Source organism: Microtus oregoni, unplaced genomic scaffold, assembly GCF_018167655.1.
Source record: "Microtus oregoni isolate MIOR12 unplaced genomic scaffold, Mior012 000045F_ref0000178, whole genome shotgun sequence".
NCBI classification, from domain to species: Eukaryota; Metazoa; Chordata; class Mammalia; order Rodentia; family Cricetidae; genus Microtus; species Microtus oregoni.
In genome coordinates, this window is record NW_024543219.1 from 16,653,430 (window position 1) to 16,660,047 (window position 6,618).

At 42.2% G+C, this 6,618-nt stretch overlaps 1 protein-coding gene across 1 annotated transcript in view; it reads right to left on the reverse strand.

The window, feature by feature from the left end:
* The window catches only part of LOC121435121, a 90,078-nt gene extending 89,025 nt beyond the window's left edge, over positions 1 to 1,053 (reverse strand). The window contains exon 1 of the mRNA XM_041634213.1: positions 572 to 1,053. The gene's annotated coding sequence lies outside the window, so the exon portion shown is untranslated. The remainder of the gene's footprint in view (positions 1 to 571) is intronic.
* Between the last annotated feature and the right edge of the window lie 5,565 nt (positions 1,054 to 6,618).

The window sequence follows — 6,618 nt, forward strand, 5'->3', positions numbered from 1 at the left end:
TCAGAGTCATCCCAGCTCATGGGGACGCTTGTACAGACAATGACCTTTCAAAAGCTGGAGCACTTCACCAGACCCGGAAAATGGAATGGTTTAAAAACATGAATGAGCGACTTCTGGAAATAAATAGGGAGGATAAGGGAGTGACAGTGGTAAGCAAAAAAAAAAAAAAAAAAAAAAAAAAAAACAAAAAAAAAAAACATGACTTTGGCAATGAACTCTCAAAACAGCTTCATTATGAAGTAGAAAAGCAAAGACCGAACACTAAAATCCAATTTTCCTTGTGAATTCCTGAATTCACAGTAGGGTCTGAAAACTTAGCGTGACCCAATCTTTCAGAGGCAAGATGGGGTGGGAATGGGGGTAGATAGTTTCTCAACTAGAAGAAAACAGGGTTTTCTACATCGTTTCATGCATCCCGCCAGTTCTATTTACCAAAAGCAGCTACTAGCTGGGTATTCACTAGGGCCCCAGCTGAGGATCTTAATGCAGTTTTCTGAGCATTGGTCACGCCCCCTCCCACAGAGAAAGCGTGGGAAAATGCCCTAAGACTGCCAGTGCAGGCAGTGCTTACCTGACTGATCCACTGTACCAGGGAGCTCTTTCCTGCGATGTCCACGCCGAGCAGCTGTCCTTCAGAGGAAAATCCCAGCAGGAACCACTGAAGATGGTCGCAGGAGAATGCGCATCCATGGAGGCTGGGATCAGTGGCCGCGCCACCCACCCCGGGCCACGGATGCTAGGGAAAAGGGTCCACCACACGCGTTGCTCTCGCCTGACCCGGGTCCTGTATCTCGCGCATGGCCGCGGACAACCGAGGCAGAGACGCCATTGCACGCGACCGCTCCTCACGTTCAGACTTCCCTCAACTCCCTTGAGCCCTCACCGGTCGGCTCCCCGGGCTCACCGGTGGCCAAGTCCGAGCAGCTCCGCGCCTAGGCGGTGACCGACAATAGGCGGCAGCTCCTTGGAGGCGGCTGGGGAGAGGTTGAGGCTCCCTGATGTTGAAGGAGCCCAGAAGCTTAACAGGGGTCTCCTTGACTCCCCCTGCATACAGCCCCGCCCACCCGCGCATGCGCTGCCTGTGGACCTTGAGTAGACAGCTGCCCCCCCCCCAGGAACGCCCCTTCTGGGGGCGGGGCTTCTGAGGAGCTGTTGACAGTTGATCTCTTCAGGGAAAGAGAGTCAGTTTGAGAATTGGAACCCATTTGGTCAACCATGTCTCAGTGGATGCCCAACTCCAGTCCCTATACTGGCAGCAGAAATTGAACCCAGTGAATTATATATATATATATATATATATATATATATATATATATATATATATATATATATATAAAAAAGTTGAGAGGGTTGGTGTGGGTGGATATGTCCAAAATATGTTATATGCATATATGAAAGTTTCAAAGAATTATATCAACACTTTCCCCTCGCAGTCCTAGGACTACAGGATTGAACCTGTGCAAATCTTGTATTTGCTGCCACAGTCTACATGAGTTCATATGTACATCAGTCCTTCTGTGCCTGGAAGTCACTCTTTCCTTGGAGTCATGCATCACCTCTGGCTCCTACAGGTTTTCTGCCTTCTCTCCTCATACCTCCCTGAGCCTTGTGGGGAGGGGTTCAATCAAAACATCCCATTTAGGACTCAATGCCCCAATGTCTGTCACTTTCTACACATTGTGCACTTGGGGGTTTCCCATCTACTAGCAGAAGAAGCTTCTCTGATGTGGATTGGGCAAGGTGCTATTAAGAGACATTTTATTGCTATGTCCCTTTATCAGAATAATAATAGCAGGCATCCCCCAAGACCGTGACATATCAGTTTGGGGTTCTAAGCCACTTTGTCAGTGTAGGTCTGAGCTTTATCTCATGGAATCACAAAGTGGCTGGTTGCTCCCATAACATTTGTGCCTCTATTAAACTAGAATGTCTTGCTGTTGTAAGTCACAGGTTTAGTTTGGTAATATTGCTGATTACCTTTATCTTTTGGTATCAAGCAGAATAGCTTCTACTACCATGACGGCTAATCAATAAAGGCAAAATTTCTAATTAGGCACTAACTCAGCTATTCCATATTGAATGATAAAAGTGAATGTTATTTTCAGCAATAGAGCCTTCCTATCAGTTTATGGAAAGTAATCACTGGCATTGGAAATTACCTAATATATTTGGGGGTTTCCGTGGGGCCTCTTTGGCCAAAATCTCAGTAAAGTATCACCCATTTCTGGCACTGGAGGTTTTACTTGGTGGCATAAGATGTCCAGTTGTCAACGCAGTTATTTGGTAACTCCATTTAGATCCCTTTCAAACAAGCATGTGTTTTAGGAATCTTCTACAGTAGTAGGTTTCCACGTTAATTTCTCAAACGTCCTTTAGTGTTAGTTGTCCTCCCCATAGTCCCTCCTTTACCCTTTTCTCCCATCTCCTCCCATTTTAATTCTCCTAGTATCCCTGTCTCTCCACAACAACATATTCTATCTTTTATTCCTTCGGGGAGTCTCTCCTTCCCCCAGTCCTTTACTTGGTATTCAACCTCTGTGCAAATAACACATATATTGAAAGCTTAAAAGCTTACATCTACATATGAGAGAAATCATACGATGTCTTTTAGGATCTATGTTACCTCAGTTGAGACGATGTTTTCTAGCTCTATGCATTTACCTGAAAAATTTATGATTTTTAATAGTTGAATAATATTCCATTGTCTAAATGTATCACATTTTCACTATCCATTCATCAGTTGGTGGACATCTAGGCTGTTACCTGTTTCTAGCTACCATGAATAGAGCAGCATTAAACATAAATCAGCAAATATTTTCATATATGGGATATATACACAAGAATGGCTCAGCTAGATCTTGAAGTAGATTGGTTTCTAGCTTCCTTGGGAACCACAGTGGCTAGAGAAGGTTTACTCCCACCAGCAATAAATAAGTGTCACCTTTTCTCTACATCATTGACAGCACATGCTCTATTTTATTGATATTGGCCATTCTGGCTGGTATAAGATGCAATCTCAAAGTACTTTTAGTTTGCCTTTCCCTGGTGGCTAAAGATGTTGATCATGTCTTTAAAGGTTTCTCAGCCATTTCTGTTTCATTTTCTTGAGGGTTCTGTGCTTAGTTCTCTATCCCAAGTTTGAATTGAATTATTTGTTTATTTGATATTCAGCTTTTAATTTATATATTTTAGATATTAATCATCCATCAGATGTCTAATTGATAGAGAAATTTCCCACTCTATAGGCTGCTGCTTTGTCCAAATGATAATGTCCTTTACCATATAGAAATCTCTCAGCTTCATGAGGTCCCATTTATTAATCATTGGTCTTAATGCCTCTGCTATCAGTGTTCTGTTCAGAAAGTCTTCCTCCGTGCCAATGACTTCAAAACTATTTCTCCACTTTCTCTTCTGTCAGATTCAGAATTTCAGATCTTGTATTTATGTCCTTGATCCATGCAAGCATTCAGTTATATTGGCACCATTTGTTGAAGATTCTGTCTTTTCTCCAGTGTATATTATATATTCAACACAATCGCCATCAAAATTCTAACACAATTCTTCACAGAAATTGAAATAAAAATCTCCAACTTTGTATGGAAACAAAAAATTCAGAATATATACAACTTTGTTGATTTATTATTTTTATTAATAATTGCTATTGGTGGAATAGCCATTTTACAACATTAATCCTACTGATCAATGAGCATGGGAGATTACTGCATCTTCTGATTTCCTCTTTAATTTTCCATTAATTGCCAGTTTTTACTATACAAGTCTTTCACTTTCTTGGTTAGAGTTATCCCAAATTTTCTGTCTTTGTCTTAGATGATTTTGAAAAGGCTTTGTAATTCTTCAATCTTGTTGATTTTCTTCAGGCTTCAAGAACCAACTCTGTTTATTGTTTATTTTTGTAATTATTTTTGTTGGTTCTAGTTCAGTGATTTAAGTCCTCAGTTTACTTCTTTCCATTTATTCTTTTGGGGTATTAATTAACCTTTTTCTAGAGATTTCATATTTTCTTCTAAGTTCAAATATGAGAACTCTTTTTTTTTTTTTTAGGTAGGCACTTAGTGCTGTGATCTTGTCCCTTCAAATTCCCTGAATTGTGTCCCATAGTTTTGGATATGGTGTGTTTTCATTTTCATTCAATTCAAAAACATTTTAGTGTTAAGTTGATTTTGGTTTTGACCCATCTTTTATTCTGTACTGAGTTTTTCAGTTTTCATGATTTTGTATAGTTTATGCGGTTGTTGATAGCCAGTTAAAGCCATGGTGGTCAAATATAATACAGGATTTTATTTCAATTTTCTAATATTTTTTGAGACTTTTCCTATGGCCTAGTATGCTATCAATTTTGGAGAATGTTCCATGAGATTCTAGCAGAAAATATGTTCTTTAGTGTTTGGATGAAATAATCTGTAGACATCTGCTAGTTCCATTTGATTTATGGCATTGTTTATTATTATCATTATTATTATTGTTATTATTATTATTATTATTATTATTATTATTTTGCGTTACCTGCTCTTTATTGACACTCAGGTGGGCTCTATAGCAACAGCCTGGAGATGCTGCACAGTAGAATGGAATTGGCGAGTGCAGGGTGTGACTGCAGTGACAGCTGAGAAGTGCACAAGGAGCAGTGGGGGAGGCCAAAGCTGTTGGGGAAGAAAAGTCAGGCCTAGGGGCCAGAGGTAATTATCTACACAGGAACCTGGGCCCCATGCCTTAAGCCCCTACTCTTGCTGTCTCCTGACTCCAGGCCAGGGCTGGGAGTTCTCTGGGCAACTTTCTACAGGAGCAAAGTTCACAGAGATGTTGCTGCCCCTTTGTGATAAAGCTAGAGGGTTTCCAATTCTGCATTCCTCTGTTACCCCTGGCTTGGGTAGACAGCTGGGCTCTATTCCATGTTTCGGTGACAGTAACTTTCCCGGGTGTCCCAGCTCACCAGCGCCACACTCTGGCCCAGAGTGAGCACTACAAGCGTTGCTGGCCTAATGGATGGGATGGGGGAGGGGATGGGACAGGGGCTAGAAGATGGGCTCCAGAGGGCCATCAAGGCACAGGCACTACATGCATGGTATTGGTGAAGCCAGAGCCAGGACCCCACCCAATCAGCACAATGACCACATCTCCCTTCTTGAAGAAGCCTCGGGCCTTGCCAACATTCATGGCCAAATTCACACGGAGGTCTACATCCTCAGCCCAGGCGTCTGCACTGCATCCTTAAACAGCACAGGGAAGATGGATTTATGGCATTATTTAACTCCAGCATTCCCCAGTTTAGTTTTTCTCCATGCTGTTTGGATCTAGCAGAGATCCATCTCTGTCCGTGAGTAGGATGGGCTACATGGTGAGTTCCCAGTCAGTCAGAGCTACAGAGGTTATTGGTGTCCTGGGTATGGATAGCACGGCCTTCTGCATGGATACACACTTTATGATGGAATCAGTATCCATAATTTACACGTGCTATCATAAAGGATACTTCCCCTCAAGGTGTCCTTTTCGTTTACTTTGATGTAATACCTGAGATTCCCTCTTCTATGTTTTGTGCTTTCTTGAAGCTTATCTTTGAGATTTTGGCTTGACTTTTTAAGTCATACATTTCCAGTTTTATTTCAGTTTGCGTTTTCCTTAGTAATTTTCTTTCTACTTGCATGCCTTGAAGTTTTTCTTCATGTTATTCCACTGCTTGTTATCTTTTCAAATACTTCATGAGATGAGTTTTTCATATCCTCTTTAGGATCCTTCATCAAGTTCATATTATCTATTTCTGATATTGTCTTGTGGTTCAGTTGTATTGCATTTTCAGGATCTGTTGTAGCATGGTTACTGAGTTCTGGTGGAGACATATTGTCTTGGCTATTCATGATTATATTTTTGTGCTGGTGTCTGTGGTTGGGATAACTGTGTTTCTATGTGTATCGTCTTTGTTCTGTCCCTGGATTTGTTTTCTTCCCTGGATATGAACTCTCTGGGTCTTAGCGAAGTATTGTTATTATGGTATGGTAGAGAGTGCTTTTATGGCCAATGTGTGGCAGAAAGAAACAGATGTGGGCTAGGAGAAAAGACTGGGAAAGGCTTCAGTAACAAGCTAAGTGAATCCTCTTCACTCCTAGAGGTGGGATCCACAGAGTGTTGGGGTGTGGTGGGAAGAGGGGATTCTGCATGCAGGTTGTAAGACTTATATAAAGAGATGGGGATGGGAAGGCTAGGGACTGGGACTGAACCAAGAGTTGTAGAGTCCAGTGAATAAAATTGAGAAAGGGGACATGCAAGCAGGTTGTTACCAGGCTGAGCGTGAGAACAGCGAGATTGTAGTGGAGGACAGGAAGGATAGTGTGAATAACCTGCTTGAGTCCCTGCCAGTGTGGCCACTGGGGTAGAAAGTGCTTTTATTTATTGGAGGGTGACACTAAGGGAAGGGAATTAACTACAGGGGATGCTGAGAGGATCCACAGGAAGGAGGGAAGCTGGGTCCTCTGCAAGGTTTGTCAGAGTCCTTAGGTAATGGAGGCCAAGAGGAAGGACATGCCTGTGCTACAGGGTTGGGGAGAAACCGGGGAAACTGAAATGTGGGACAGGAGGAGAGTAAGGACAGAACTACCTGCTCCC